The 10,794-nt window shown below is 41.6% G+C and overlaps 1 non-coding gene across 1 annotated transcript; it reads right to left on the bottom strand.

The window, feature by feature from the left end:
* Positions 1–9,730: 9,730 nt before the first annotated feature.
* LOC112084871 lies at positions 9,731–9,837 on the bottom strand. Its single transcript, XR_002898528.1, has one exon. It is a non-coding gene; the product is annotated as a small nucleolar RNA R71 (small nucleolar RNA).
* Between the last annotated feature and the right edge of the window lie 957 nt (positions 9,838–10,794).

Raw genomic sequence — 10,794 nt, 5'->3', positions numbered from 1 at the left:
GGATCAGTTTAAAAGTTTAATAACTCCATGAGAGGATATTAACTAATCTTTGAGTTCATGTTAAATGAAGCTGCTTGATCATTTTGGTTCATTAACTCGCTAGTATGACATGGAAGCACCTGAGTCCTTTATCCTGTCTAAGACCTCTATTTAAGCATTTCATATCACCATCCAATCATCTGTCTAGTTTATTTACTTGTTATTTGCATCTTTGTCTAGTTTGAACCCTTTCTTGATTGCGCTTGAATTAAGTTATAAGCATCATAGACTAGTTTCTACCACAAGCTTGGATTCGATACTCCTTGTACTATAACTACAGGGGATTGATACCTCTTTAAAGACCCAAAAGTCTTAGCTATCAATTGGCGTTGTTGCCAACTTGTTCTTGAGATCAAGTCTTTATCTTTTTAGTTTTAGTGATTACTTTGCAAGTTCTGGCTTTGCTTTCAGGTGTATGAGAACTAGATCACGCAGCTCAGAACCGCCTCTTCCTTACGACAACAACATCAACCAACTTGAAAGGAGGGCACGAGAAAGAGCTGCACACCTAGGACGGTTGGGTATGGCTGAACAGCAAAGGATTGAGCAACAGGCTCAAAAATCCGAGCACCATGCTAATCTTAACCATGCGCAGGCCAAGAGGAACAAACAGCAGGCCTATGTAAATTAGCAACAGGCTCAGCGTAACGAGAGGCAGGCTCAGCAAACCCATCAACAGGCTAATCGAAATGAGCAACAAGCACAACATATTCCTCAGCCTCTGGCACCAGCTCGAAGGCAACCTCCACAGGTATTTGTTGGAGAAAACGACCGAGCAAATGAGCAACAAGCACAACACATTCCTCAGGATCCAAGCACCACCTGTGCAAAACAATAACTTTGAAGTTAAAGCTTCCTGATATACTCATGCATACATTTAGATAGTTTTATCATGTTTAGGATTGCATTTTTTGTCCAAATATTGAGTCTCATGCATACATTTAGATAGTTTTATTAGAGTTTGTCTTTGGTTCTAACTTTGTTTAAGATTTGCATTAGGTCCTAGAGTGTCCTGCATTTTTGGATTATTCTCAGGTCATTTGGAGACTTTTGGGAGCAACTTGGAGCTGGGATCATGGAGGAACCCTCGCCTGTGTACAGCAACTCGGACAGATGGTTTGGTGCAGACGAGACCTTCACTTTGATCGCGTGGAATGAAGGACTTGCAATGCGATTCAACCTCCAGTGTCTTCATCAGCAATCAATAGGAATGAGTCTAGTTTCCGGAACACTTAGAATCAGACGATTTGGAACGGTGAAACGGGAGATATCGCCATCGGAAGGAACACATGTCTCGCGGCCCAGTGAAGTCTTACGCGATGCGCCTCAAAGAACCGACGAGACGGGGGCTTTGCCAATGTCATACGGGGTTGAGCCCTTCACCAAACTTGGATCTAAGGACGTCATCGGGTTCGTGGAGTTGGAAGATCGAAGTTCGGACCAGTGAGAAAGGAGTTATGAAGGATTTGGTCCAAGCGGTCTGCGTTCATATCGAGAAGGAATACCGACCAAACTCTGGTTGGTATTACCTTGGAACCTTGACGTTTTTGGCTGGCTTTTGGAAGCCAAATTTCCGAAGAATTATTGACATGCTGCACCGACTGAATTCTGCTCGGTATTGATCCCCTGAAGCTATCCTTAACGCCGCACCGTGGTGAGTTCAGCCGGTGTATGATAACACCGTATTTTGACAACTTTTATGGATCGTTTTGAAATACTTTTTCTATGTTTTTAATTGCTTTCAAGTACTTTTATTACGTATTTCTAGTATTTGTAGTTCCAAGACTCTTTTCAGGTAACTTAGGGAAAAGCTTAACAAAATGGATAGAAAACCAGATTTCAGCTCAGAGTCAAACCGTCAGAAGTTCACCCCTGATTGAAGGCCTTCTCACCGTCTGATCCAGCTCAACTTTGGAGACCTTAAAGATGGAAGTATCAGCTTTCCAGCACACTTTACAGCTTGGCAATCCAACGGTTCAATCAAAAGATACGCGAAGAGCAAGATGTCCCGTAAACCAGCCAGCAAGCGTTTCCACCCGCAGCCAACAAGCAATTTCCCGCGGTCAGAAGCACGGCAACCGCGGCCAGCAAGCCATTCCCCGTGGTCACAGCCATCCCGACCGCGGCTAGCTAACTCCGAGCTCGAAGGCCCATTTCTGAACCCCGTATCATTTTCCCAGCCTCAATTCCGGAACCCTAGACACCAGAGAGTATTGGAGACTATAAATACATGTCATTTAGGTCGTTTTTAGAGAGAGAAGAGGAGAGACGAAATACTTTACAGAAATTTTACTTTAAGCTTTGTTTTTAGGTTTTAGGGAGAGAGAGATTTGTCTCTTGAACCCTTGTTCTTTCTTTTTTAATTTCGGTTTCTATTCTACTTTTTAATACTATGTTTTTGATTTCGTTCATCATGTCTGAGTAGTTTTATTGTTGGGATTAAGGAATTTTCGATGGGGATTTATATGTTCGATGAGGATTCCATGAGCTTTTGAGCCGAATCTTAGAACTTTTTCTTCTGAATTCGTTTTTACTGCATGAGGGTAGCGTCATGAACTACAATCTGATCCAGATGCTTGGTGACACGAAAGTGTTCATCCGGTGTCAGATCTAGTTTGGGAGAGCAAAACAAACATACGAGTGGAAACCTACCTATAGGCGATTTGTGAATGCTGACGAGTCTTAAACATAATGCATCTCTTCTTTTCCAGGGCCAGAGTGGAAACCTACTGGTCAGGGTTAAGAGAGATAGTTGTCTATGATCACGACAGTAGCGTATTCATACGTCCGTGACTCCAGTTCGAAACGTATAAGCTAAGATCTTATCAAATTTACTCTCTAGCAATGTTTTGAATCGTTCGTACCCCTGAGAAAACTTCCCTGAACCCCAACGCCTCTTTCCTTATAGATTCACACCGTTTTTATTTCAAGCTTTAGTTCAATATTCTCATTCCTTTTTAATCGATTTTTATTTAAGCAATTAGATTAGCCGTTTTTCTCGTTTTTACTCGTTTTTGTTAAGTTTAGTTATTAGGTCATTTTAATTACCGTATTTTTTCTTTAAGATCCGTTTTTACATTTTAAACACACCACCAAAACCCCCACAAAACCGTTTGATTCTAGACTTCCTTACTTTATATTTCTTTCAAAGGCTTTTGCAGGAAAAGATCCTCTTTCCTTGTGGATTCGATCCCTAAGTACTACAATCGATCAGTTGTGCACTCGCGGCTATTGATTTCATTTAGGGTAAAACTTGACAACCCTCGACACACACCACATCAAGTTTTTGGCGCCGTTGCCGGGGAAGGCACGCGTTTTCTTTTCCGCAAAACCCCAAGAAAGGTTGGTAAATCGACTCTAGAACCCCTTTTTCTGCATATTTCCATTTTTCGGTTATTTTGTTTCCATTTCAGAAGATATGGATCCTATAAATCGAAATCCACACTATGAGGAAGGTTTCTATAATACTCCTTGATAACACCGTATTTTGACCACTTTTATGGATCGTTTTGAAATACTTTTTATATGTTTTTAATTGCTTTTAAGTATTTCTATTACGTTTTTCTAGTATTTGTAGTTTCAAAACTCTTTTCAGGTAACTTAGGGAAAAACTTAACAAAATGGATAGAAAACCAGATTTCAGCTCAGAGTCAAACCGTCAGAAGTTCACCCCTGATTGAAGGCCTTCTCACCGTCTGATCAAGCTCAAATTTGGAGACCTTAAAGATGGAAGTATCAGCTTTCCAGTGCACTTTACAGCTTGGCAATCCAACGGTTCAATCAAAAGATACGCGAAGAGCAAGATGTCCCGTAAACCAGCTGGCCAGCACTTCCACCCGCGGCCAACAAGCATTTTCCCGCGGTCGGGACAGGAGTATCCCGACCGCGGCAAATCACTCAACCACCGCGGTCACACTTGTCCCGAACGCGACCTTCAACCTCCGAGCCCAAAAAGCCCATTTCTGAAGCCCACATTTGGAGAAACCCTAAGTGACGTCCAGAGAGGTCTTGAGCACTATAAATACATGTCTTAGGAGCCCTAGAAATCGTGTAACCTTAGAGACCACCGAAATATTTACTTCATATTCTTATTGTTTTTGCTTTAGCTTTTAGGGAGAGAGAGATTTGTTCTCTTGAACCCTTGTTCTTTCTTTTTCAATTTCGGTTTCTATTCTACTTCTTAATATTATGTCTTTGATTTCGTTCATTATGTCTGAGTAGTTTTATTGTTGGGATTAAGGGATTTTCGATGGGGATTTATATGTTCGATGAGGATTCCATTGGCTATTGAGCTGAATCTTAGAACTTTTTTCTTCTGAATTCGTTTTTTACTGCATGAGAGTAGCGTCATGAACTACAATCTGATCCAGATGCTTGGTGACACGAAAGTGTTCATCAGGTATCAGATCTAGTTTGGGAGAGCAAAACAAACATAGGAGTGGAAACCTACCTATGGGCGATTTGTGAATTAGGACGAGTCTTAAACATAATGCATCTCTTCTCTTCCAGGGCCAGAGTGGAAACCTACTGGTTATGGTTGAGAGAGATAGTTGTCTATGATCACGACAGTGGCGTATTCATACGTCCGTGACTCCAGTTCGAAAAGTTTAAGCTAAGATCTTATCAATATACTCTCTAGCAATGTTTTGAATCGTTCGTACCCCTGAGAAAACTTCCCTGAACCCCAACGCTTTTTTCTCCATTGATTTCCTGCGATTTTTCTTTCAAGCTTTAGTTCAATATTGTCTTTCCTTTTTAGTTCATTTTCATTTAAGCATTAGAATATCCGTTTTTATCATTTTTAGTCGTTTTCGTTAAGTTTAGTTATTACGCCATTTAATTTCCGTATTCTCTTTTAAGATTTCGTTTTTAGATTTTAAACACACTACCAAACCCCCACTAAACCGTTATGGTTCTAGACTTCCTTACTTTAACTTATTTCAAAGGCTTTTTGCAGGAAAAGATCATCCTTCTATGTGGATTCGATCCCTAAGTACTACAATCGATCAGCTGTGCACTTGCGGCTATTGATTTCAATTAGGGTAAAACTTGACAACCCACAACACACACCACAAGATCACCATCACTCCTCAAACCACCAGATGCAGAGAAGAACACTAAGCCCGAAATCTTAGCTACATGGATCGATACAGCCAGCCAAATCACCCTTACCACCAGCGCAGAGAGACTGTTCGACCCCGGGAAGATCCTTATGGTCCTCCTCCAACCTACTTCGAGCCACACGCCTATAATCCTCCACTGCAGAACCCTAGTCAGCAAGAAGATAACTTGAGGATCAGCAGACGTTTGGGACGCCTCAAGGAATGATAAACCAGTTCCTTGATCAGCAGATTCTCACCGAAAACACCCTGCTCAAGAGAATTGATTCAATCTCTGAAGAGTTCAACAAAAAATTCAATGATATGGCCAATCATGTTCGAGTTCTGGAAGAGCAAACCCACAAGGACGCACAAGCACTAGCTGGGATGATCCACCAAGTCGCAACAGAGCAGACAAGACAAGGGTATGACATCATACAGAATTCAAGTGATATTGTTGAATCAAAGCAGGAGATTAAAGAAGTCAGAGAATCCGCCTCCTAGTATAGGGAGAAGACAGATAAAGATTTGCAAGAGATCGAGCAAAGGCTGAACAAACTCGAGTTCAAAGCACGGGAGATTGATGCAAGAATGGAGCAGATGTCCAACATTGAGCAAGTTGAGAGATTTTCTAAGAAATCTCCCAAAAATCCTGATGAAGATGCACAACAACGCCCTGGTATGAGTTCATATGATGCTGGTCTACCCAATAAAGAAGCTGGAGAAGTTTGTGTCAAGTACAAGAAGGAAGAAACGGACTTTGAGCAAGTCATATCCGGAGCCGCGGGTCCAAGCATCCTGACCCCAAGGGCACTTTTCCCGCGGTCGCGACGCCTCTGACCGCGGGAGTTGGTCGCTCAGATGCACCTCCGGGATTTGAGAGAAAAATAATACATCTTCTGTCCCAACTTCAACCTCCAGCACCTAAAAAAGCAACTCAGGGAGAAGAAAACCAAGTTTCAGATGAAGAAACGGATTGGCATGAATCATTACCTTGTATGATGGCAATGGAATGTGTTGAGGATTCAGCCGGCTCTTCAATCCAAGAAGACCCAATATGCAGCAGGATAAAGATGGCATACATTGATCAGCTTAAAGATGGAAGTATCAGCTTTCCAGCACACTTTACAGCTTGGCAATCCAACGGTTCAATCAAAAGATACGCGAAGAGCAAGATGTCCCGTAAACCAGCCAACAAGCGTTTCCACCCGCAGCCAACAAGCAATTTCCCGCGGTCAGAAGCACCGCGACCGCGGCCAGCAAGCCATTCCCCGTGGTCACAGCCATCCCGACCGCGGCTAGCTAACTCCGAGCTCGAAGGCCCATTTCTGAAGCCCGTATCATTTTCCCACCCTCAATTCCGGAACCCTAGACACCAGAGAGTATTGGAGACTATAAATATATGTCATTTAGGTCGTTTTTAGAGAGAGAAGAGGAGAGACGAAATACTTTACAGAAATTTTACTTTAAGCTTTGTTTTTAGGTTTTAGGGAGAGAGAGATTTGTCTCTTGAACCCTTGTTCTTTCTTTTTCAATTTTGGTTTCTATTCTACTTTTTAATACTTTGTTTTTGATTTCGTTCATCATGTCTGAGTAGTTTTATTGTTGGGATAAAGGGATTTTTGATGGGGATTTATATGTTCGATGAGGATTCCATGAGCTTTTGAGCCGAATCTTAGAACTTTTTCTTCTGAATTCGTTTTTACTGCATGAGAGTAGCGTCATGAACTACAATATTATCCAGATGCTTGGTGACACGAAAGTGTTCATCCGGTGTCAGATCTAGTTTGGGAGAGCAAAACAAACATACGAGTGGAAACCTACCTATGGGCGATTTGTGAATGCTGACGAGTCTTAAACATAATGCATCTCTTCTTTTCCAGGGCCAGAGTTGAAACCTACTGGTCAGGGTTGAGAGAGATAGTTGTCTATGATCACGACAGTGGCGTATTCATACGTCCGTGACTCTAGTTCGAAAAGTTTAAGCTAAAATCTTATCAAATTTACTCTCTAGCAATGTTTTGAATCGTTCGTACCCCTGAGAAAACTTCCCTGAACCCCAACGCCTCTTTCCTTATAGATTCACACCGTTTTTATTTCAAGCTTTAGTTCAATATTCTCATTCCTTTTTAATCGATTTTCATTTAAGCAATTAGATTAGCCGTTTTTCTCGTTTTTACTCGTTTTCGTTAAGTTTAGTTATTAGGTCATTTTAATTACCGTATTTTCTCTTTATGATTCGTTTTTACATTTTAAACACACCACCAAAACCCCCACAAAACCGTTTGGTTCTAGACTTCCTTACTTTATATTTCTTTCAAAGGCTTTTGCAGGAAAAGATCCTCTTTCCTTGTGGATTCGATCCCTAAGTACTACAATCGATCAGCTGTGCACTTGCGGCTATTGATTTCATTTAGGGTAAAACTTGACAACCTTCGACACACACAACATCAGTGTAGGGCCTCGGTCTAACCACTCTCAGTTTATCGAAGTCATAACGACGTCCTACACCGGCCAAAATCACCTCGATACATTCTCGCTTCATGACGTTTTTGTGGGCCTTTTTGGGGCCAAAACCTAGTTAGTCCTAGGTTGGCCCAGCAAGAAACCCTACCTATATATATGTTTTAGGCATTATCCAGCAGACTAAGCTTTATTCTCTTTGTTTTCTTTGCCTCTTTTGTGAAAAACCTAAACCTTGTAAGAGAGATCTTCATTTTCTGGGTTGAATCAAGAGAGTAATTATGGTTTAAAGCTGAAATCCATCGTTATCTATCATCTCCATCTTCATCTTCCATCCATTTGTGAGTTTTAATTAGAGAGATTGAGAGATTTCTGTGTTTAAAGCTGCAAACCCATCATTATCTATCATCTCCATCTCCATCTCCATTTCTAATCATTATTCATGCCAATCTTCTCAACTTGCAAAGGTTTAAGAGAGATTAGTATGATTAGTGAGTAGTTTAGCTTAATGAGGTTCTAGATGTGTAGGTTAGGGTGCTAAGGTGTTAGATTAGGAGTGTTAGGGTTAGATTCATTGATTCATTTATGTAAACAGCTGTTCTCTAGGCTAGATCCTTGCACATCACTTGTGATCTAGATTTTGGGAATTTCATGTACCACAAGTGTTTGATGAAATTCCTAAAAGAGCTGTATTAGAGGTTTAAGCATTTGCTGCATGATGATGTTTTGTTATTTGCTTGAATGATCTTTTAGAACTGTTTCTTAATGCTCATTGATTCATATTTCACAAATGATGATTTGGTTTGAAAATGGATTAGTGTAGAGGTTAATGTCTTCATGAGAGGATTAATCTAGATTAGAGTTCTAAATCACTTGAATCATGTCTCATCATTGTCATTAGCATTCCTGATTTAGCATCAAAGCACACTAGCCAACTATCATGTCTGGAATCTCATGCTCCCATCATCTCATATCATCTCATCTTGCTTAGTTGTCATTGCTTGCTTGTTTATTTGATCATTCATCTTTGTTTTAGTTTAAACCTTGTTTTAGGCACTAGTCACAAACAATCTTCACCATTTGCTTGAATTAAGAAACTTTCTTATATTCTAGTGTCTACCACACATTGGATTGATAAACCCTTTACGCAGCAACAGCTAAGGGATTGATAACCCCTATTTAGAGCTTAAAAACCTCTAGTTACCAATTGGCGCCGTTGCCAAAGTGTGCTAGCATTAGTCATAGATACTTTCTTGAGATAAAGTGTTTTTCTTTTCGTTTACTGATTACTTTCAAGCTTTGTTTTTGCTTTCAGGTGTATGAACACCAGGTCCAGGTCAAGAAGTTGTGGTCCACCTTTCCCTCTCAACGACAACATCAATCTTTTGGTTCCGAGAAGGAGAAGGGATAGACGTGGAAGACAGACTGATCAGGCTGATATGGAAGATCAGAGACAACATGTGGTTGAAATTGAGCCACAGGTTCAAGAGGGGCAACAGGCTCAGATGCAGCAGGGTAATGGAGCTGGTAATGCCGCTGGTAATGCCGCTGGTAATGCAGATGGAAATGGAGCTGGTAATGGAGCTGGTCAAGGGTTCCATCAGGGTAATGTTCAGCAGGAACAGGTGCATCAACAACAAGCTTATGTCCACCAGGGACAAGCTCCAGCTCATCAGCAAAGGCACCAGGCCAATGTGCAGCAAAGACAACATGCTCACCCCCAACAGCCCTTCCAAAACCAACCAAGGAGATATGAGCAGCCACAGGTCTATATTGGAGAGAATGACAGGGCCAATGCACATCAGTATGGAGCAGGAATTCAAGCACCACCTGTGCAAAACAACAATTTTGAAGTGAAGACATCCTTACTGAATATGGTCCAAAACTCCAAGTTCCATGGATTGGCAATGGAGGATCCTTTGGAACACTTGGATCAATTTGATAAAGTGTGTGACTTGACAAAGATAAATGGAGTATCTGAGGACAGTTTCAAGCTCAGATTATTCCCCTTCAGTCTTGGTGCTAAAGCTCACCAATGGGAGAAAAATCTCCCAAGAGGCTCCATTCAGACCTGGGAGCAATGCAAGCAAGCATTTTTCTCTAAGTTCTTCTCAACTTCAAGAACAGCAAAGCTAAGAAACCAAATCTCCAGCACCACTCAACATAGAAATCAGAGTTTTGGTGAAGCATATGAGAGATTCATGAGCTACACCAACCAGTGCCCACACCATGGGTTTAGTGAGGCTTCTCTTCTCAGCACACTTTATAGAGGAGCTCTTTCCATGATTAGGAACCAGCTGGATACTGCCTTCAATGGAAACTTTCTGGGGAAGGAGATTCATGCTGCTTTAGAGCTGGTTGAGAACTTAGCAATAAGCAATGATACATATTGAGAAGACTTTGGTAGAGCCAATAGAAGTGAGAGTTCAAGCAAGGATCAAAGGTATGAGAAGGACTTTAAAACACTTGAAAGCAAGCTGTACAAGGTGTTATTGGCCACTCAAAAGCCAATGCACTTTGTAGGAGAGTATGAGGAACCTTCTCAATGCTTTGAGAACATCAGTGAAGAAGGTCTTACTCAAGAGGAGCTAAACTATATTGGGAATCAGAGGTTCCAAAGGTATCAGTATGCCAATGCCAATCAGAATCTCTCTTACAGGAATCCGAATGTAGCAAACCCACAAGACCAAGTCTACCCTACTTCTCAAGCTCCACTGAATTTTGTTCCCAAGAAAAACTTTCAAGGGACTTTTCAACCAAAGAATCAGTTTGCTCAGAATCAGGGTTACAGTCAGCATCAGCAACCACTTCAGAGTTCTGATTTCAGTTTACAGCAGCAGCCAAAGGCACCACCAGGGTTTGGTCCACCACAGTTCCAGCAGCAGGCGCCGGTTCAGCATCAGTTTCAGTCAGCACCTGTACACCAGCAGCTACAGATGGGGCTAGATATGGTTGGGATTCTACAACAGCTGCTTCAGGGTCAACAAGTGTTTGCAAGCCAGTATGCATCTATGCAGCAGGACATCAAGGAATTGAAGCAAAATCAGGCCTCTAGCTCAAGGAACCAAGGCCAACTACCTGGTAAGCCTGAACCAAACCCCAAGGAGTATGCTAAAGCCATCACACTGAGAAGTGGCAAAGAGCTACCTGGTATTGAGCACAACAATGTGATCATTGAGGAAAATGATCAAAC

This window comes from Eutrema salsugineum, unplaced genomic scaffold (genome assembly GCF_000478725.1).
Source record: "Eutrema salsugineum unplaced genomic scaffold, Eutsalg1_0 scaffold_4, whole genome shotgun sequence".
Classification (NCBI taxonomy): domain Eukaryota; kingdom Viridiplantae; phylum Streptophyta; class Magnoliopsida; order Brassicales; family Brassicaceae; genus Eutrema; species Eutrema salsugineum.
This window is presented reverse-complemented; position numbering and strand designations above follow the sequence as displayed.